Below are 22612 nucleotides of genomic sequence, written 5' to 3' on the forward strand. Positions count from 1 at the left end.
AAAGGAGAATTCCAGTCAATTTCAACACGTAGCTCTGTTGTTTGGAAATTTGGAGTGCTGTCAGTAGCAAGAAAACAAGAAAAACAATCGGTGCTGCCTACAACGTGTTATCCCCCTGCTAGCGTTAGCACCCAACAGGCTTAAACAGGGCAAGTTTTAAACGTGTTTTTAGCCTCTACATGCTCGAAATGTCATTACAAGTGCCTACCCATGAGCAGTGATTCCTTCCAAGGGAACACAGCAAATTTGACTGGAATATTGGATTGTATGAGTTCGATAATCGACTAGTGTGGACTTGACCGGAAAACAGGAAATAAACAGAGGTATGTGCACTGGCTGGATTAACACAACTTTTATGCCTTTCTGTCACATCTACTGCAGTCAGATTCGCTGTGTTCCCTCGGAAGGAATCACTGCTCATGGGTAGGCACTTGTAATGACATGTCGAGCATGTTTAGAGGCTTAAAACACGTTTAAAACTTGCCCTGTTGAAGCCTGTTGGGTGCTAACGCTAGCAGGGGGATAACACGGTGTAGGCATCACCGATTGTTTTCGTTTTTTTTGCTACTGCCAAGCACTCCAAATTTCCAAACAACAGAGCTACGTGTTGAAATTGACCGGAATTCTCCTTTAACTTACAGACATATAGTAAGCCTAAAACTGACATTTAGATATTTGACTTGGTAACAAAATGCTTGCTGCACACGTAACGTTGGACATAACGTTAGCTTAGTGTCAGGATTCCCCAGTCTCTCCATTCTCTCTGCTGATTCCTCACGTCTGTTTCCACTTTTGTCTTCATGAAAGTTCAGTTTTTCGGGTCGACAGCTTTTAAAAACGTCATTCTTGGGTTATTTACCCTGTTGGTAGTGAATATCACCACACAGCAGCTTTTATGCATTTTTCTGTTGTTTGCTAGCAGACAAAATTGACTAGGAGGAACCTTCACGCAATACAAGTCAATGGAGAGCAGAGAGTGGCTGTGTGGCTCTCAGAGTATGACGCGATGCGCTCTGTTTCTATGTTTCACACGTGTCCACATGTGTCCTGGCTGTTTTACTCCTACTCATGCTTTCTCAGCCTGCCCTCACCTTCCTGACTCTCTCAACTGAAGGGGTTTTCATGGTCATGTGACCCTGTGTTGCCCTTGCATCAGAGTTGGTCCTCATGTGAACATACAACATTGACTCATTCCAACATGCCTGTTTGTGTTCAGCTTTAACCATTTAGGTCAACTAGATTCAGTTAAAGTGGAACAGTGTTGCACTGAGTCACATTACCTTAAAGGCACATGATTTGATAACTGGCATGGGTGAGTTCTAGTGCGAGCTGTAGCTGGTTCCCACCACAGGAACCTTTCCCCGGACACAGGAACCACTAGTACAGTAACAACACAGCCCGCTCCTGCAGTGTGTGTGTGTGTGTGTGTGTGTGTGTGTGTCTGCTCCTGCTTGCACTGCAAACAGTACATTTATTTGTCAATAGATGGACTATTTATTTTGAGTTTTCTCCCTTCCCGTAGAGAAAACATGTTATTTTACTATCTGATATTAATAAATTTGATTAATCTGCTTCCTAACTGGTCAGGTAAAGAAAAAAGTGTGTGTGTGAGCACAAACGAACTAGCAAGTGTGCATGGAAAGGAATGATTGCAGTTGGAAATTCAACACTACCAAATGCCGTAGTTTTTTAAATCATCCAAAATGAACCCAGAGTCTGAAAGTTAATTTCGTCGACGTTGCTTTGGAGACAGGTGCTCTGGTGTTTTTCGTCTCCTTTTCATGCATTTGTTGCATCCATCCACTGTTGTGCCACAGTGAATTCAAAGTGTAACATGATGGCTCTGCATTCTGTTTCCTTGTGTAAATTGTAAAATGTTTGTACTTCAAATGCTCTCATCGTTTATAAAGTGGTTATTGGTCTAATCTCAATTCAATCTTCTCAAACAAGAATGCACAAAAGAAACTTTTGTGTTCTAGTTTAGTCCAGTTAAGTTGAGTTCCCCTAGCTCCATGGTTACTGAAACTGGGACTTATGTTGCCCGAAGGTTAGACCTGGTCCTTATGTGTACCTAGAGCACATGACGCGCTTTCCTACAATCATGCCTGTTTGAGTTTGATCGAAACCATTTAGGTCAGGTCAATTGAGTCAGAGTGTTGTACTGAGTCATGGTACTTGATTCATTTGATTTGATAACTAGTGCTGCAGCGTCCGAGTGAGAACCAGAGAGTTTTTAGCAACTTTCCAGAGATAGCTGCTTTCTGGTACAGAGCCTGGTGATGACCACCAATAGTGAAATCCATATCCAACCCAAGAATTACTACATTAATGGCACAAGTTGCTTTTGCTCTGTTGTGTTTGATCATTATATACTCAGTTCTGTCATTTCTTTCCCAACCCACTACAATATTTCTCTCTCAACCTTTGACGTACTATAACAGTCAAAAAACAAAAAGCAAACTATACAACACTATCACAGTAGCCGCTCCCCTATGTCTTCTTCTTTTACAAACCGGTCAAATGGCCTCCAGAATTTTTTCATACACCACAAATTTTCCTCTCAATATATAGGTCAGCCATTGCGCCATATTCTTAATCCAAGCACCAATTGTAGGTGCCTCCATTTTCTTCCAGATGAATGTATAGCCGCATCAGCCAATTATATTTGAGTAGCTTTAAATTAGAGTTTCAGTTCTGTCATTTTGGTTAATTGGTACCATAATTTAGTTTTTTTTAAATGCATTGCTTGAAAATAATGAAAACAAATGCACAAAGTATCTTAAAATCCGCTGTAAAGTGCACAGTTTGGAGCACACATACATGTGTTAGGTATAAACATCAGGGTAAAGAAACCTCACTGGTCCGGTGGTGGAAGTGCAACCAATCTCGCTCCCATCGCGCCAAAAAGTGACGCCTGGTCAGGTGCCTGGCCGCGTCACTTTTTGACGCTCTGGGTCAGGACGTACACTACCGGTCAAAAGTTTGGGGTCATTTAGAAATTTCCATTCCACTCCATTACAGACAGAATACCAGCTGAGATCATTTGCATTGTTTTTTTAATCAGGGCAGCAGTTTTCAAAAGGGTTCTCGACTGTTGTAGAAAGAAGTGGCTGATCTTTAATGCAATATCTACATTGCCCATTATCAGCAACCATTCATCCAATGTTCCAAAGGCACATTCTGTTTACTAATCTGATATCATTTTAAAAGGCTAACTGAGAAAACATTGGATAACCCTTTTGCAATTATGTAAGCACATAATGTAATCTGAAAACTGCTGCCCTGGTTAAAAAAAACATGCAACTGATATCAGCTGGTATTCTGTCTATAATGGAGTGGAATGGACATTTCTAAGTGACCCCAAACTTTTGACTGGTAGTGTACGTTTTACTGACATGCGGAACAGAACGGGACAGTTAGGTTTAGGAAGAGATGGTGGGTGGGGTTACAAAAAGTAACCCTGGTCTCCTGGGTGAAAGTCCTGTGTTGTTTGACCCATCCACCACCCCAACCAACCTCCTTATGCAGATTTTAGGTCTTTCATACTACTCGCTACAGTTGTAGCTCTTAATGCTACGTCATCTTACAGCGCCATGGTCAAACTTCTGCTCTGCCCGGTGCGTTCCATACAGACACTGAAGGGGAATTTTTGTGTTGGTAGCTGACGCTGAGAGACACTAACCAAGTGTCAGTATTTTACGAGTTGGGAGGGAGAACGGGTTGGGAAGTGAACAATGGGTTACATGTGGCCTCTGCTGTGGCAGTAGGTCTGAAGTGGAAGACAGCAGCAGCTTTGGAAGCACTGATGTTACCTTCATAAATCAAGCAGATGTTGCTTCACTTGTGTTGCCAGTTCTGCTGCAGATATTCAAAGTGCACGGACTGGAGGAATGAAAACCTGTGGGTGTAGCTTAGTCAGTGACAGCTTTCACTTCCATGTACTGCAACAAATTCAACTAGCTGTCTCCAGACATGCAGTCTAATGCCAGACAGCATCACTGCTAGAAAGGGGAATATTATGGTAAGTCTCAATACCTCCCTGCAACAGCAGCTTTTCAGAAAGGCTGTGATTTCTTCCCATGTGTGTCCTCCCAACGCAAGAAGTCCTCCAAACTAAATGATGAAATATGTTGTTTCACTTTGACTTTAAACATGTGCCACACACACACAAACACACACACACACACACACACACACACACACACACACACACACACACACACACACACACACACACACATAAGTAGGACAGCATTGTCTCCAGTGTCTAAACTGTTAAATAACAAACCTACGTCTACATGGAGTGTTGCAAACATTTTAGTTGAAAACGGGAAACAAACAGAACACAGCACATTAATGTTTTCTGATCTGGCGTTCCCTATTGGCATCATTTGTCAGTGGCTGATATATTGATGATGATGATGATGATATAAAGGTATGATCTGTCATGGCTATTTGTATTTACTTTAATTTGTCATGTGCCTCTGGTTTCTGCTTGTGGGTTGTTTTTTTTGTGTGTGTGCATGTTTTAATCAGTCCCTCCAGAAAAACGCAATTATGCGATCACATAATTCAACGCATAATCAGCCAAAGTCCGCATATTTATGCGGGGGCCGCATTTTTTCAAATACGCCGCATTTTTTTGCCGCATAAATTGCAGAATTCCGCCCATGCATGATTTCATAATCCTCGTATTTTCGTTGCAAAAAAGTCACATATATCTTAGCAGAAAGTTGCAAAATGTTGCGTTTACTTCACGCAAGAGCAGTCATTTTCCCCTGTTGCCATGAGAACGTTATGAAGTGACGTAATTATGCGACGTAAACATCATTGAAAAGCTGCAAACCCCGCGATGAAGCCATGATTAAACCGCAGTTTTTGCAAGTTCCCGCAATTTTTGCAAGTTCCCGCAATTTTTGCAAGTTTCCGCAATTTCCTTGCATAAAATTGCATAAATATCCCGCATATTCCATCGCATTTTTTAAGAAAACGTGCCGCATAATCAAGGATTTTTGCCCACAACAATCACAAAAAAAATCCGCATTTTTCTGGAAGGACTGGTTAATGCTTTTTTTCTTCATCTGTGATGTGACTACACCAGAGTTTTGCACATGGAAAAATAAGTACTGTACTTAAGTCCAAATGTTTTACTTGAGTCTTTTCTTCTCATGCCACTTTTTATTCATGCCACTTTTTACTTCTACTCCGCTACGGGGGGTTGTCAAACACGTGCAGATGTCTTTATTTATGTAAAGGCAGTCATAATAGGTTTTTGGGGTGGGTTGCACTGGCCAGTTTTGATTATGAGGGGGGGGGGTTATAACACACTCCATCCCCCCTGTAAATTACGCCTATGACGGGATTGTGTCTGCACAGTGACTACACTACAGCACACATCTGTATTTGATAGAGCAACATGTCAGAATGTTTTTGGGCTGTTAGAGGTCTGAGCCCAGTGTCTCTGTGTGATGCTGTTTATTGAGCAGGAATGTGTTGAAAGGGAACCTCCTGTAGGTGTGTCTCTAGACAGCTCTGTTGTTTGCCAGCGGCAAAGATGGAGCCAAAACACGCTTATTTAATTGACATTCTAATTGATAGACAAACAACCGCACACAAAGAATGGTCTGTCTCTCTGGCAGCCTTTTCCAAATCACTCAGGAACCCATTATATTTCTTCTGCCATGTAGATCTCGTCAGCAGTAAACACAGCCGGAGGCTCCAGCGCTCGCTGCACCAAACACACCGGCCTTTTCTTTCCTCTACACCACTCAGGCTCTTTTTAAAAAGAGAGTGAGGGGCCAGACTGATGATCAATCTGTTAACACAGGGGTCTTAAATGTCAAACACATGAATATCAAATATGAAAACAAAAGTTATTAATATGTATAGGAAAAATACATGCTGTATATACAATTCATTGAGTAAACTAAAAATATATTGAAAAAATATGTGTGATAATTTATTTATCTATCTCTCTCTATCTATCTATCAATCTATCTCTATCTATCTATTAATCTAAATATCTCTATCTATCTATCTATCTATCTATCTATCTATCTATTTATCTATATCTATCTATCTATCTATCTATCTATCTCTATCTATCTCTTTCTACCTCTATCTATCTCTATATCTAGCTCTATCTCTCTATATATCTATCTCTATCTATTTATCTCTATCTATATATACAGTTGTGTTCAAAATAATAGCAGTCCAACATTACTAACCTCATAAATTTTTTGGTAGAAGTGATATTTCTACATGGCAAATTATTTACTAGTAAGTGTTGTAGAGTCATAGAAAACCAACAGACCCAACAGTCATGACATACATGCTGCTCATTCTGTGTAATTGAATCTGTAATTGAAAGGGGCATGTTCAAAATAATAGCAGTGTTGTGTTCAGTAAGTGAAGTGATTGATTCTGTGAAGAAACAGGTGTCAGTTATGGCCCATATTTAAGGAAGGAAGGAAGCAAATGTTCAGTGCATGCTGGTTATAGTGCATTTCACACTGAAATGGGTCGTTCCAGACATTGCTCTGAGGAACAGCAGACTTTGATTAAAAAGTTGATTGGAGAGGGGAAAACGTATAAAGAAGTGCAGAAAATTATAGGCTGCTCAGTCAAAATTATTTCAAATGCCTTGAAATGGCTTCCAAAGCCTGAACGACGTGGGAAAAACCGGTCCACTACCATTCAAATGGATCGAAGAATAGCCAAAATGGCAAAGGCTCAACCAATGATCAGCTCCAGGAAAATCAAAGAAGACTTAAAGTTACCTGTGAGTACTGTTAGGATCAGAAGAAGGCTATGTGAAGCAAAGCTATCAGCTAGAAGCCCCCGCAAAGTCCCATTGCTGAAAAAAAGACATGTACTGAATAGGTTGAAATTTGCCAAAGGACACATTGACTGGCCAAAGGAGAAATGAGGCAACGTTCTGTGGACTGATGAGAGCAAAATTGTTCTTTTTGGGTCTAGGGGCCGCAGACAGTTTGTCCGACGACCCCCATGCACTGAATTCAAGCCACAGTACACTGTGAAGACAGTAAAGCATGGTGGTGCAAAAATCATGTTATGGGGATGTTTCTCATACTGTAGTGTTGGGCCTATTTATCATATACGAGGGATCATGGATCAGTTTCAATACATCAAAATACTTGAAGAGGTCATGTTGCCTTATGCTGAAGAGGAAATGCCTTTGAAATGGGTCTTTTAACAAGACAATGACCCAAAACACACGCGTAAGCATGCATTGGTTTCAGATGAACAAGATTGATGTTATGGAGTGGCCAGCCCAATCCCCAGACCTCAATCCCATAGAAAACTTGTGGGGTGACATCAAAAATGCTGTTTCTGAGGCAAAACCCAGTAATGCAGAGGAATTGTGGAATGTAGTTCAATGGTCCTGGGCTGGAATACCTGTTCACAGGTGCCAGAAGTTGGTTGACTCCATGCAACACAGATGTGAAGCAGTTCTCAGAAATAATGGTTATGCAACTAAATATTAGTGCAGTGATTCAAAGTAAAGCGAACCCTTGAGACATTTGTCAGTTTATACAGTAAATGTTTGACTTTGTAAAGAAAACTGCAAATACTGCTATTTTTTTGAACAGCCTAATATTCCTTTTTCTTCACTTTCTGTAAAGGTATAACACAAACTTGATCAATTTTGGTCATGTTTTGATTTGGAATTGAATGTGCAGTGTTCCCAATGCATTGATACTATGGAATTAAAAGCTATTCTAAGGATTTTGAGCATTATTCACTTTTTTAAACACACTGCTATTATTCTGAACACAACTGTATCTCTATCTATCTATCTATCTATCTATCTATCTATCTATCTATCTATCCCTCTCTATATACAGTATCTCTATCAATTCAATTCAATTCAATTTGCTTTATTGGCATGAACAAAGGAAACACGTTGCCAAAGCAGTTTACAGAAAATGCATATATAGTACATATCACATATTAAATACATACAGTAGGTGTCGCATAGATTCTATACTGCACTGATAGTTATACAACACACTACATTACAACACAATTACATAACACAATATAATACTGAACAGTTTTGTATAATATAATTACTGTACAATCCTAAAGCAATCTGTAATGTTCGGATCTCATAGTGGTGAGTCCCTCAGGTTGTGGCAGGCAGATACATATTTAGCTGCCAGCTATCTCTATCTATCTCTCTCTACATCTATCTCTATCTATCTATCTCTTTCTATGTCTATATCTATCTCTATTTATCTATATATATATATATATATATCAATCTCTCTATCTATCTATCTATATATGCATTTATCTATCTATCTATATACAGTATCTATCAATCTCTATGTATCTCTATAACTCTATATATTTCTCTATGTATCTTTCTATATCTATCTCTCTATATTTATCTTTATCTATCTCTGTCTATATCTATCTCTCTATGCATAATTAGTCATGTAAAATCATTTTAAAATATCTGTCAGTTCCTTCAATATATGCGTTAAAACAGTATCTCTCTCTCTCTCTTTCTCTCTCTCTCTCTCTCTCTCTCTCTCTCTCTCTCTATATATATATATATATATATATATATATATATATATATCAAAATAACGTGTTAATTTCGATTAATTAATCTGAGAAAAAATAACGCGTTAAAAAAAATAGCGCAGATTAATCCATTCCAGCCGTTCTAGCCACCATTTGACTGTTAAATGAAGGAGGGAGACGAGAATGTGCTGCCTGGATCATTAACTGGAACATTTACTTGTAAAAATCTTCTTCCTGCCAACCCTGGCTACCGAAATCTGGTGCCACTGATATGTCTGTGCTCTTCTCTCTGATGCTCTGAAAGAGACGGCAACACAAACTCCGCTGCACGTGACGCTAGTTAACACAATACTCGACAGCAGCTAACGTTAGCCTACCGCTAGCTAGTAGCTGGATTAAAAACAATTAAAATGCTGACAGCTAACGCTAAATGGTGTAAAGTTTGACTGTGTTTTAGCCGTTGGAAAAACAACACAGACGGTGCGTTCAATGAAACTGGTAAACTACAGCCTTGTGGTGCATTTGAAGTTATTGTAAATGTCCTTTTCCCACCTGGTGGTTGTTTTTGTCGTTCAACAGCAATTTACTAGTAAAATAAGTTATTGTTATTGTTATACATTATTATTAAATCATTTCATTTTGACCATATGGCCTTAGCAATAAACAAGCCGTTCTTTAATGTCACCAACTGTTGTTAAGTACCCTTTTTCTTTCTTTTCTTTTTTTACTTTCTTAAAAAGTATCGGTTCAGGCACCGTTAATTATGTATGCGATTAATTTCGATTAATTAATTACAGAGTATGTAATTAATTAGATTAATTTTTTTAATCGATTGACAGCCCTAATACATATATATAGGCTATATATATCTACTGTATCACTATCGATCTATCTCTATATCTATCTATCTCTTTCTATGTCTATATCTATCTCTATTTATTTATCTATCTATATATATATATATATATATATATATATATATATATATATATATATCAATCTCTCTATCTATCTATCTATATATCTATCTGTATATCTATCTACATATCTATCTATCTATCTATCTACAGTATCTATTAATCTCTATGTATCTCTATAACTCTCTATATCTTTCTCTATTTATCTTTCTCTCTATATTTATCTTTATCTATGTCTGTCTATATCTATCTCTTTATGCATAATTAGTCACGTAAAATCATTTTAAAATATCTGTCAGTTCCTTCAATATATGCATTAAAACAGTAATAATTATAAATATTGATGTGTATGACGTGTAACACTTTCATAAATCCCAGTTGCAGCTTTCTCCATGTGTCTGTCAGGCTTAAATAATCAATGAAACTTCTCACAGAAGCCCAGGCACAATAGGCAGCGGTTCATTAAGGCAGCCGAGGTTTCATTACAGATTTCCACTTGGTAAAGAGTAACAAAAACAGGGACCTAACACTGATAGTTTGAGAGAAAAGGTAGAAATACTGTGTCACATTGGTGATACTTTTCAACCCGAACCCTATTTTCCTATGTTTTTGTGTCTAAGTGACGGATGAGAACAACAATCTTTGACATTGGTCCAGTATTTAGCAAGAGCGCTGCAGTTGGTAACGGCGAAACAAGCTTACTGTAATAGTAAGTTAATACGGCAACTGACAGGCTCAAAATTAATATTCTAAATGTCTGACAACATTATGGAAAGGATTTCTAAGGAGGTCGACCTTTCTGTTAAAGAGTAAAATCCTTTTTTTAAACATAAAATCATCCTCGAAATTGCGTTCGCTAAAGCCACCAGACTCCATGTATTTTCATTTTAGCATCGTAAGATACACTTCATCCAAAGTCGACTGAAACAAAATAAAACTATGAAAAACTTGGATTGTCTTTCCACTTGTCCAACCATCACAACTCTAGTTTTGGTTGAAATAAACAGTTTACCGATTTACATGTGAAAACATATAATAATAATCTGAGCCTGTCAGTGGCAAAAAAGCACTTTTAGTAGACGGAATTGGACGATGCACGGTTACAGCGTTCACTCTTTAACACTGGACCAATTTAGTAAAACAGCGATGTCGCAGTTTTTATTCGTTGTTCAGAAGTCAGTGAAGCGCCAGGAGTGTTTCCTAGGATTCCTAGTGATTCTGATCGTGCGACGCTTCTGTTGCACTGCGCTCCACTTTATCCCTATGGGTGACGTCAAGCAACTTTAACGCGCCCACAAAGCATCCCGGGAAGGTGGCGCTGCATTTGAAAAATGCTGCACGTCAAAAAAGCTGGCCGATGCCATTCTTGATGCAAATGAATCCGTTGAACGCGACACGACTATCCGGTAGAAGTAGACGAAAATCTTTCAAACTAACCTTTGTTGACCTGAAATGAAGACAGATTCATCAACTGTATGGCCTATTTCTCTCTTAAAATGTTTTCAGAAACACGTTTCGGTGAACTATTTTTGTAAAATACGAGATCGTATTCTCAACGAGCCGCCATTATTGTCGTTTTGAAATTCAGGAGTAGTCAGACCCACGTGACGCGTTTGTCCAATCAGCTGCCAGTCAAGGGCGTGGAGCATCAACCATGGATGTATGACATTGCAACACCACGCTTCAGTCGTGTCGCAAAAATGGATCTGCACTGTGAGACACTTAATAAATATGGGCTCCGGACAGGATTAGGGTCACTGACCAGTTTTAAATGCAATATTAAAATGACTACACCACCCCTCCCGGAGTTGCTGGAAAGCACATTACTTGTTCCTTTCTGAATTCTGCTGCTGTAGCTGCACCATTAGTAGCTAGCTGCAGTGCAAATGCCTCAGAGGCTGTCGGTAGGCTATTAGTTGCGGCACCAGCACCGAGCCGCCACTGTCAATTGCCAACTACTGTAGTCTGGCATTGCCAGACCTCTCTCCACAGCGCTGCGGAGGAAGGTCTGGCTAGTCCACACAGCATTCCAGGATGGAAGAAAAACGTGCTCCTGTTTATTGGCATTTCTTTAAACCAATCCCAATCATCTTGGGCGGTGCTAAGCGCCGGACGGAGCCACGGTGCCTCTGCAAAACAGCCTCGGGAAGGAACTTGTTTTAGTGGAACGTGTGCACGTAGAGAGGCAAGCTCTGGAATTGAAATGTCTGTCAAGATAAAATAGACTTTATTAATCCCACTCTGGGGAAATCCCTGTGCTACAGCAGCTCAAAAGAAAAATGTACACACATCAGAATAACACAAATACACATTAATTAGACATAGGAGAAAAAATATACATAAACTATAGGAAATGGAAAAATAGAATAGAATTAATTATAATAATAGTAATAAACAACCGTATTTACACAATAAACAACCTTATATAAACAGACAGTATATAAACACAGATATACAGATGAGGAAGGTGCGAATGAATAGAGATGACATATTGCACAGTTGGAGGTGACACAGAGTAATGAATAGATAAATGTGCAGAATATTGTCCAGTGATGGCTCATATTGCAGAAACAGCTAGCAGTGCTGCATTATGATGTTGCATTAAATAGTCTGACTGCTGCTGGAATAAAGAACCTCACAAATATGTGATGAGAATTTTACCCTAAAAAAGATATATAATATATATCTTTATAATTATATAATTTGATTGACAATTTTAGCTCCGAGGATGTTTCCCCAACCGGAGTTTAGAACGGCAACACGACGAAAGCCGAAGCTGAGGGACATCCGGTGGAATTTCCGGCGGCACCTGAACTATCCCGAAAATGAAACGTAAAGCTGTTCTAAGGCCTTTAAAGGTGTTAATGCTGCTGTTACGGGGGTTTCTCTTTTTAAGGGAGCTGCTAAGACTCAACAAATGTAATTAGTCTTTGTTTTAATTTAGAGTTCGATTTCCATGATGATGTAAAAGCTTTTTTAGGCATCGTATGAATTACATTTTGAGAGAAAATCAAGAGATTCAAGAGACAATGTACAGCTGCTTCATAGAAAAAAAAAATGTTCCACAAGGCTGTTTACCCATCTCAACCTTTTAACTGCAGATGGTGAAGTCCTCTAGTACAAGCTAGAAAAGCTTTCAGTATATTTGATAATGAGACCAATTCCAGTCACCATTTTGTGTCACTATATACAAATGGTGGGTTTGTCTTTTTGAACTAAAAAAGTCCTCTGTGATGTGTGTGTGTGTGTGTGTGTGTGTGTGTGTGTGTGTGCATGCGTGCGTGCATGCTTGCGTGCGTGCCAGCTGCAGAAAGAGTGAGAGCTAAATAGAGAATGGAAATTCAAAACGGTAAAAGCACTAATGGTGGGTTTGTCTTTTTGAAGAAAAAAAACTCCTCTGTAATGACCCACCCAGGGTGTGTGTGCGTGCGTGCGTGCGTGCGTGTGCGTGTGCGCGTGCGTGCGTGCGTGTCGCGTGTCAGCTGCAGAAAGAGTGAGAGCCGAAGAGAGAATGGAAATACAAAACGGCAAAAGCAATAACAGAGAGTGGGCATAAATGACAGATGAGAGAGTGAGGGGAGAGAGGAAGAGGATGAAGACGCGGCAGAGTCGACAGCGGGACTCTGGGTAATGAGAGCGCAGCATTAGTCATGAAGTGAAACCGACAGAGAGAGCTTAAGGGGATGAAGGGAGGAGCTGGAGCCAGAAAAATGCAGACGGAGATAAGAGGGAATTCTCACGTGTAGGAGTTGCGTGCCTTCCTGCAGAAAACACTATATACTTTTCTCCTTAAGTCGATTGTGACACTCAAGAGGAGCAAATGCACATCTCTCCGAACAAGCCTTGTGCACTTGTTATGGCCCCGAGTGGTACTGCTGGTCGCATTGATAGGCACTGAATCAGCATCAGTGTCTTGTAATCACTAGATTTCTTTTTTTCTCACTGCTTTTCCTGTCCTCTGCTGCTGGCTCTGTGTCAGCAATAACCAATCTCTGAGAGGTGACTTGAATTTTTTTGTGGCTGTATATTTTCCTCTGAGATGCCCTGCCGAAGGGCACTTTGACAGTGAAGGTGGGGAGTGTAGATACAAAAGCGCTCTCTGGCAGAATTCATATGCGTGCAGGATGGGGCCAACACTGACAATAACTGGCCAAATACAGAATCTCTGACCCTGTGAAGTCACAGTCTTCAAAAACAGCTTCTTCACATTATATTTATTAATGATTAATATGGATTTATCCCTTCTGTAGACACATTTCAAATGGTGAATATAATTCTAAACACTGTGTGTTAAAGGGTAACTTTTCAACCTGAACCCTATTTTCCTATGTTTTTGTGTCTAAGTGACTGATGGGAACAACAATCTGTCCAAATTAAAGGGTCTGATGATCTAAACAGTTTGGATTTCAGCAGAGCTCCAAAAGAGTAGAAGTAGAAAGAGGCATGAAATGAAAAGACTCAAGTAAAGTACAAGTACCTCAACATTTGAAATTAAGTACAGTACTTGAGTAGATGTACTTTAGTTACATTCCACCACTGTCCATGTGTTTAAGCAGTAGGTTAAGCACCTTCAGCAAAAACAACTATCAGAAGGCCAGGGGAGGACCGTGGATAACTGTGTACGTTCAACAGCTTCTGGGTCTGCAGGTCCCATCTACAATTATCCTGTTATAGAGTGCTGGAACTTGGATACACAGAAGGGATTAGCAGCTACACTATGAGTGTCCTCTGAGTGTCTCAGTGCTGCAGTGTGGCCAAATAAAGCCATGAGCTGGAGTTATTTCTCCTCTTCAAATCATTAACCTCAGGGAAATGACTGCCCTCTAACAGAGTGCATGCTTCCTCAAACATCTAAAAAGAGACTAAACTGAGTTTTCTGTTATGTTTTGGCACTAATGGATTACAAAACAGATATCCAGTCTATGAGTCAGTAGTCTTGCATTGCCAGACCTTCCTTCACAGCGCTGCAGAGGAGGGTCTGGCTAGTCCACATAGTGAAAACGTGCTGTGGTTTATTGGTATTTCTTTAAACCGATCACAATCGTTTTGGGTGGCGCTAAGCGCCAGACGGAGCCACGGTAGCTCGATGGTGTTTTAAGCCTCCAACGTCTCCTTCTAGGCAGCGCTGCGACCGTTCAAGGCACTTCAAGGCACCTAACCCTAACCTTAACCCTAACCATAACCATTGCCTAATCCTAGTGCGACGTTGACGTAGACGTAACACAGATAAACGCCACGGTGCCTCTGCTAAATAGCCTTGGGAAGGAACTTGTTTTGGTGGAGCATGCATGTGTAAGTTCAAAAGTAGTTTTAGTCGTGCAACAGAAAACTCAGATTGGACAGATAGTCTAGCTAGCTGTCTGGATTTACCCTGCAGAGATCTGAGGAGCAGTTAACCATAATCCTCATAAATCCACCAGAGTTTAGAACGCCAACACAAAGAAAGAGGAAGGTGACGGATATCCGGCCGAAAAATCCTGGTAATGAAATGTCGTTGATATAGACTAAAGACGCCAATTTAACCTAAGCTGTCACAGATCTTTGTGTTTACAGACTGTAATAACTATAATCATCTGTAATCATGAACAACATTCATAAAATTAAATGTACCTCCCATTGAAAGTGTAATTACTCTCAGATTGTATTATTTTTTTTCTTTATTAATTGTATAATTTATTTGACAGAGACAGTGCATAAAAACATTGCTATAAATATGCCAGAATTAGCAAAAAGGATGCTTTTTAGCCCTTACCCTTCTAGCCTGAACTTAACTGTCGTCGCTGCATGACGGTCACCTTATGTCGGCTAAACTCAACTGTAACGGCCGCTATAACGACCGGGACCTTACAGTGCTCTGTACCTGGCTCTCAGTCACCTTTTATTGGCTAAAGTTATCTGTAAAGACCGCTAAACTTAACCGTCACGTGACTCATCGTCACATGACGAAAGTTAGATAACATACGAATTGCTGTGCATAAGTTTTCGTATGGTATCATACGAACCCGTTCATGAGAGTGCGTTGGTCTGATCCGGTCTTAATATATATGTTCTTAATTAACATCATGTTCGGGTACGTTTTCCATGGCTCTGTTCGGAATGAAACATGAAGACCACTGCTTGGAAACGCTGCCCCCATTTCTGATTTGTGTAGCGATTTTAACAGGTCTGGTAATTTGCCGATTGTCAGCTGTCAGAGCGAGGACATTATCGTCAGAGCCAGAGATTGAGCAGAAAAATGGCTACAAGCATTAATGAGATCAGTGCAGCTGTGTCAACCTGTTCTCACTCCCAACTCATCAAATACTGAGGCTAAGTCAGTGTTCTTTCAGCGTCAGATACTGACGCAAAAATCCCCATTTAGTGTCTGTATGGAACGCACCGGGCAGAGCAGCAGGTCTCTCAGATGACGTAGTATTAAGAGAGACAACGGTAGAGAGTAGTATGAAAGACTGAAAATCCGCGTAAGGAGGTTGGTTGGGGGGGTGGATGGGTCAAACAACACAGGACTTTCACCCTGGAGACCGGGGATTCATGTCCCGTTCTTGTCCCACGTGCCGCTGAAACGTACATTTTGTAACCCCACCCACCATCTTTTCCTAAACCTAACTGTCCCGTTCATGTGCCGCATGTCAGTTAAATGTACGTCCCGACCCAGAGCGTCAGAAAGTGACGCTAAGAGTCCCAACCAAGTGCGTCTAAATATGACACTAACGGAGACTTTTTGCGTCAATAACAAACGCCAAAGGCACCTGACCAAGCGTCACTTTTTGACGTGATGGGAGTTGGACTCTGCTGGCTGTGTAGGTGGTTGGAAGTTGGCTCACAGAACTAACATGCATATTATCCATCAACGGATGGAAAACGGTAGATGATCGTAGCAACCATGACCACAGCTTCTATGTCAAGTAAAAATGACATCAATGGCACAGATATATCACTCGCTACTGATTGGTTAGGGCAAAAATAATCTCTCCTCCCAAACAGGAAATGGCCAATAATTAGCGTAATGTATTTGATCAAACATTTTCCCTCTCTTTACTACTGCTATCGCGGAACTTTTGAAAATTGCATTGCATAAAACTGGTCAATTAAGTAGGAATGGAGTATCACATATACATGGTATACAATGGGACTGATCCCTGATGCATCAATGGCTTTCTGACCTCTGATGTGACTTCACACATGATGCAGTGTCTATATCCTTGGCGGTTAGTTGTTTGTAACAATTTGCTCTACTTTGTCCTTACGATTTATGTCGTATGTTGTTTTGGGCATATTAAACCATTTTGTAGTTATGTGTCTGATGCTCCTGCAGTTTGCCCCCAGAGTCAGGTTATATAGACTGTTTGGAGCTTTGTAACGCGTATCCTGCTGCCTTTCATATCATTGCTAAATTACACACCAGACCCTCATTTACATCAGCTCTTTGTCATTTGTCACTGGTAGTGAACAACAAGTTTGTATGATGGCTCAGATTGAAAATTATTTGTACCATATTAGAATGTGACTTTTTTCCACATTGTATTACTTACAAGAGGGGGAACTGTCTTATTTTGGAATTTCCCTGTGTGGAAAGCAGGGTGAGCCAGGTCTTGTTCAGGTAGAGGTTAAATATTTTGCTCAAGGATACTTTGGCATAAATTGCCTCATGGGGGATTGAACCCAGAATGACTTCACAAAACAGGAGATCCACTCTGCGGTCCTGGGACCTGATATGGCTAATTAGTTTCCTTATAGCCCTTTTCCTGCATGAGCACTCTGCATCTCCTGCTTGGAAGTCATCCATCCCTCTAGCCTTTTCAGCACCAAAATACCTCCAAAGGGGAGAGAGAGAGAGAGAGAGAGAGAGAGAGAGAGAGAGAGAGAGAGAGCGGCCTGATAGGACTAAGCTTTATTAGCGGTGATAAATGACATTATAAAAGATGAATGATAGCTGCATTGCTGAGCCTTTGACCTGTAGGGACTGTTACCCCCTGATTCAAGCAGGGAAAGTAAGCCAGCATCCGTTTCAACATCAGCATCACTGAAAAAAGTTACTTTGAATACGTCATTAATCTCTAACTTACGGAAGTAGTTATTTTTATTTAACCCTTGTGTTGTCCTTCTGTTTTGCCTGTTCATAAAGCACTAGTACAGTGCCCGTTGAAAATGTGTCTGTTTGGAACAGGCCGATTGCTTGGCCTGTGGTATTGCTGCTTGTAGAATTCCCCAAAACCAAATTGTTTGTGGGGGCCAAAATGCTGGATCCCACAACTTTAAAGGGCTGTTTGAGGGTTAAGACTTGGTTTTAGGATTAGGGTTAGAATTAGGTTATGGTTAGGGTTAGGATAAGGGTTAAGGTTAGGCATTTAGTTGTGATGATTAAGGTTAGGGTTAGGGGCTAGGGAATGCATTATGTTAATGACGGGTCCCCACAAAGACAGTGCCACCCACAATGTGTGTGTGTGTGTGTGTGTGTGTGTGTGTGTGTGTGTGTGTGTGTGTGTGTGTGTGTGCGTGTGCGTGTGTATGTACAACAATATGGGAATTGTAGTATTCCAAAATATAGACAAAAAGTCAGGATATCAGGGCCTTTGGTGCTTTCTTTTGCCCTAACCCTAAAATAAGTGTTTTAGTGTTTAGCAGGTGCTAACTACAGCCTGAAATATAGTCATTGAGTACATTTACATGCACACTAATATTCCACTATTATTCCGAATATGACAATATTCCAAATTTGATGCAGGTCGTGTAAACAGCATATTCCGTTTTGATATTCCGAATAAGGCCTTTTTCCGAATATAGCATTTTCAGATTAAGACACGTGGGATATTCCGGTATTATTTGGGTTTTAGACTTAGAATATTTGGACATTTACACAGTGCATTTGGAATCTGTCTCATTCAGGATTTTTACTGCAGTTTACGGCCTCTTGTCTGTTTACAGTTTACGGTCAGCTCTGTGTGTTGCTATGGTTGTTGTACATAAACCAACCAGCTAACAGTTTGCAAGACTGCAGGAGAGATGCATGGCCAAAATAAAGGAAGGAGAAACATTGTGACTTGGATATCAACAGTTTTGCACTAGTATCGCAACGCTGACCTTTTCAAGGAGCTGGTTGAATGTCTTAAAGAGCGACGCTGTGTTCATATGGTCAAACAAGTCCGCCACCGATGGAAAACTTTGAAAAAAAATCCTATTTTGCACGGCTGCATGTAAACGGGAATATTAGTGGAATAATTACTTTCATTGTCGTGGATACAGCTTAGTCGGAATATTGTCTTTTTCAGAATAAGGGGAAAACCTGGAATATCATGTGCATGTGAATGAAGTGAGTGAAATATTTTTAGACCATTGTTGTATGGTCTAGACATACAGTACACAAAACTTGACTTGACCTGTTAGCAACCATCTTAATGCTCATATGGAGGTATATGCAGGTCTCTCTCTCTCTCTCTCTCTCTCTCTCTCTCTCTCTCTCTCGCTGCAGTGTCAGGTGATTGTTCAGCACTCAGGTAACTGGGTCGTCCTTCACTGAGCTGCAGCGTGACGGAGAAGTGTGAAACGTTGTTGCACAGCACCTGTGTTGTCTGGCTGTGGATGATGAAAGCTCCAGGAGTGATCCAGAGGGCTGCAACATCGCTGTCTCTGCACTTTGCAGATATCCTGCACTGTCCTCGTGTTATGATATACTGTTGTGTATCTTGAATGCAAATACAGAGGGATCCTCGTCTCATATGCTGCCTTCTGGCTTTCAGGGAGAAGGAGGCTGACAGAAAACAACAGTCAAAGCAGGCCACCAGGATATGCGCCGGGCTTTGAAGCCATTCAATTACAGTAATGTTTGAAAATTGAAAGTTGGTGGAAACTTGCAATAGTCCTGATTGTAAAAATGCTGTTCCTTTTTTGAAAATAGTTTTGCGATAAATTACAGTGATGTTTGAAAATTGCAAGTTGGTGGAAAGACAATATAATACTTACCTATCAATACGGGAATTTTTTAGGTTAGTGGTATTGATAATATTGACAATTTTATATTATGTGTTATAACAACATATCAGCCAATATTCTTTTTTTTTTCTTTAACAAAAAAACGTAATGTGAACAAGGCAGAGTATCCCTTACATTTGTCTAAAGAATTTTGATGAAGATATGTCCTTGGGACAGTGTAAAAACTTGACATAGAAGCCAAAACAGTGGAATTACAACTCTATCAAAATGTGATCCATTCGGTACAATGACATTTGGAAAGTCTAGAAGAGCTGCGTGATTAAATGATTTTATTCCCATTCAAGTTAGCGGAGCGCCAAAAAAAGTAGCCGGAGGTCTCTAGTGCGCCTGTTCTATGGGCCCCATAGTTCGAAAGCAAAAACACAAAACTTTGTTCTTTAAGCGATTATTTAATAAATTAGACATTTTCAACATAATACCCAGTAACAGAGAATCAGATAGTGTTGTGGGCGGGACATTAAGTCAGACTCAGTGGTGAGTGAAACCGAAGCAGAGGGACAGACACCGAGCTGTAGCCGAGGCAAAGTAGACCACTTTTTAATTCATTAACTTTATCCGTTATCAGGCAAATAAAATTCATTAACTTTATTGGTTATCAGGCAAATAAAATCTCATGTACCCCCTGAAGTACTCCAAAGTACCCCTATGGGTATGGGTACCCCCATTTGAGAAACACTGTTCCGTGGTGCATCCTCAACACACCCATGCAGTGTGCACTAACATTAGACTGCTTAACATCTTCAGTGGTGGAGCTTATCAGCCATGCATATAAAGTGCAAAGTTGTTTTTTTTTGACAGAGCAGTTAACAATTAGTGGGGACTCAATCATCAAGCCAGTGTTGTGAGCCAACCAGCCCGCCTGTCAAGACTTCAAACACTGATATGGAGTTAAGATGGTGCAAAATGAGAGAGGAAAATCTCTGGCTTGGAATTACTCTGCAGTGGATTCGTCAGGCTGTGTGGTGCTGGCACTGTTACAGCACTACAATGGCAGTAAAGAGCTGTGGAAGTGACTTGTGGCCCCGCCGTGCTGGGAGTAAAAGGGTTAGGGCCCCCTGACCTGACCTTAGCTCAGGGGCCCCTAGAGTGTTCGGGACATGTGTTGGCTTTACACACCTGTTTCCGGAGGAGGACGTGACCTAACGGCCATAGCTGACACTTTCACTGCAGGTCAGACGCTCTTATGCGTGCTTTCAAGCACTGCAACCTTTTTGTCCCTCAGCATGTGCCGAGGCAAATGTTTCACAGAGGTTACTCTCTGTGAGGGACTAAACAACTAAGTTGCTTCACAAATAGCCAAAATAAAATGGGTTCATATACTGTATATGTTTCTTTAATATGTAGTTCCTGGAAAGATGCTACTCAGTCAGAATATGAAAATGGATTATTTAAATATAAGCATTCAGGGCAATAAATCTAATATAAATGAATAAAAGCTCATTTCAATATCAGTAAAGTCATCTTCAAACACATGTGACAGAGTATCAGGTACTTAATTATATATTAATATTAAACATGCAGCACAGAAACAAAGAGACATAGGCTACATAACAGCAAACTTGTTTTATTTTGCATTTATGATTATGAAGTACTGTATTTTGTCATTACATATTTCAGCGGCATCAATAGATCAAACACTTATCATTATCATTATTAGTTGACTCGTGATAAAAAAGGGACATCTCTATGGCCGATATCTGCAACACTGGGCAACTCACACCAAAACTATCAATTGGACAATCTAGATTGGACAACATTAAGTCCAGTTCAGACCAAAGATTCGCAACGAGAAGAGTTGAAACTTGTAACTACTTGTAACTACTTGTAACTTGCAACGCGGCGGCCTGTAGAGTTCTGAAACCTGCCAGTTCACACCAATGCGACAAGAGGGTGTATCATCTCCATAACAACAACTCTTCTTCTTTTTTTTTAACACACCAACCCGATTATCGGCCGTCAGACAGTCTGGCAAGGTCAGTGACTCGAGTGTGTTCGGTGTGCTCCGTACCATCGTCGGCCCGGAGGAGCCGTTGGCCTCCATTTTGGCCGATTTGACATGTTGAATCGGAAGGCGGGCAGTCGGACTCAATGGCCAATCTGATTAGTGGAGCGCTAACCCGGAAATGACGAGCGGGATGAGCCTGACTAACGCTTCTCAAAATCTGACAAAAATCTTTTAAACTGACCTTTGTCAATCTGAAATGAAGACAGATTCAGCAACTGCACGGCCTATTTCTCGCTTAAAATGTTTTCAGAAACACGTTTCGGTGAACTATCTCCGTAAAATATGAGATCGTATTCCGAAGAGCCGTCATTATCCTTCGTTGTAAAACCTGGGAGCAGCCAGACCCACGTGAGGCGTTCGTCCAATCAGCTGCCAGTTTTCATTTTTTGGGCGACAATACAGATTAGCGCCGCCTGCTGTTATGGAGATGTATTACATCTCGCGCATGCGCAGAACGTACGCTCAAGTCGGAGTCGCTTCAGTGTGTTCCGAGGCAATATATGTGCACCTGCTCTACCCACTGAGCCGACCTGGCCACCATAGCAACTTCCGACTTCCAGGCTTTTTGTAGCTGATTTGTAGTATGATTGTGGATAACGTTAGTGATAGGGAGATGCTTGCTACAGTTAAATGTCTAGTGATGAATTGGCGAAAACACGTTTTTATTTCCCTGATTTGTCCTAGGCGCTCCCTCTCTTCTGTCACTCTCTAGCTGGCTCCACCGTAGTGCTCGCGGATGCATGTTGAGCCTCCGTTTTTAGTTTGTAACAGAAATAAAATGGATTATGGATCATTTCATTGTAGCTGACTTTACAATTTGACTTCTTTATTGGCTGTCGAAACAGGCGAAGTCTCTTACGTTCTATAACCAGCCTCTGTGTCTTGAACAGCTGAGTTGCAGCGACACCATCAGGTTTGGTTTGAGTCGAGCTGAGACGGGCCGCTTCAGACAGCTGAAACTTTTCTCTGCGACGTTCTAAAATGTTTTTGCGAAACTTTGGTCTGAACTGGGCTTTACTAACTCTTGCAAATAATTCAGTGCATTGTTTGGGTAAATTTGCAAGAGGCCTAAGTCTTATAATTTCATAATTTCAACTTCCTGGAGGGACTGATCTACTATTACTCAATCATCAGCAAAACCATC

At 40.6% G+C, this 22612-nt stretch overlaps 1 protein-coding gene and 2 long non-coding RNA genes across 31 annotated transcripts in view; 2 read left to right on the top strand and 1 right to left on the bottom strand.

Annotated features, from left to right (window-relative positions):
- Nucleotides 1-22612, top strand: part of ptprfa (protein tyrosine phosphatase receptor type Fa) — a 400117-nt gene that overhangs the window by 154276 nt on the left and 223229 nt on the right. The window lies entirely within an intron of this gene.
- On the top strand, nt 6431-22590 carry LOC118496327. The gene is made up of 3 exons (XR_004898891.1): nt 6431-6443; nt 11161-11162; nt 22359-22590. It is a non-coding gene; the product is annotated as an uncharacterized LOC118496327 (long non-coding RNA).
- Nucleotides 10910-21624, bottom strand: LOC116058938. The gene is made up of 3 exons (XR_004107157.1): nt 21400-21624; nt 14997-15001; nt 10910-10920 (listed from the first exon to the last, which is right to left on the bottom strand). It is a non-coding gene; the product is annotated as an uncharacterized LOC116058938 (long non-coding RNA).

The sequence above is a fragment of the Sander lucioperca genome, chromosome 11 (genome assembly GCF_008315115.2).
Source record: "Sander lucioperca isolate FBNREF2018 chromosome 11, SLUC_FBN_1.2, whole genome shotgun sequence".
NCBI lineage: Eukaryota > Metazoa > Chordata > Actinopteri > Perciformes > Percidae > Sander > Sander lucioperca.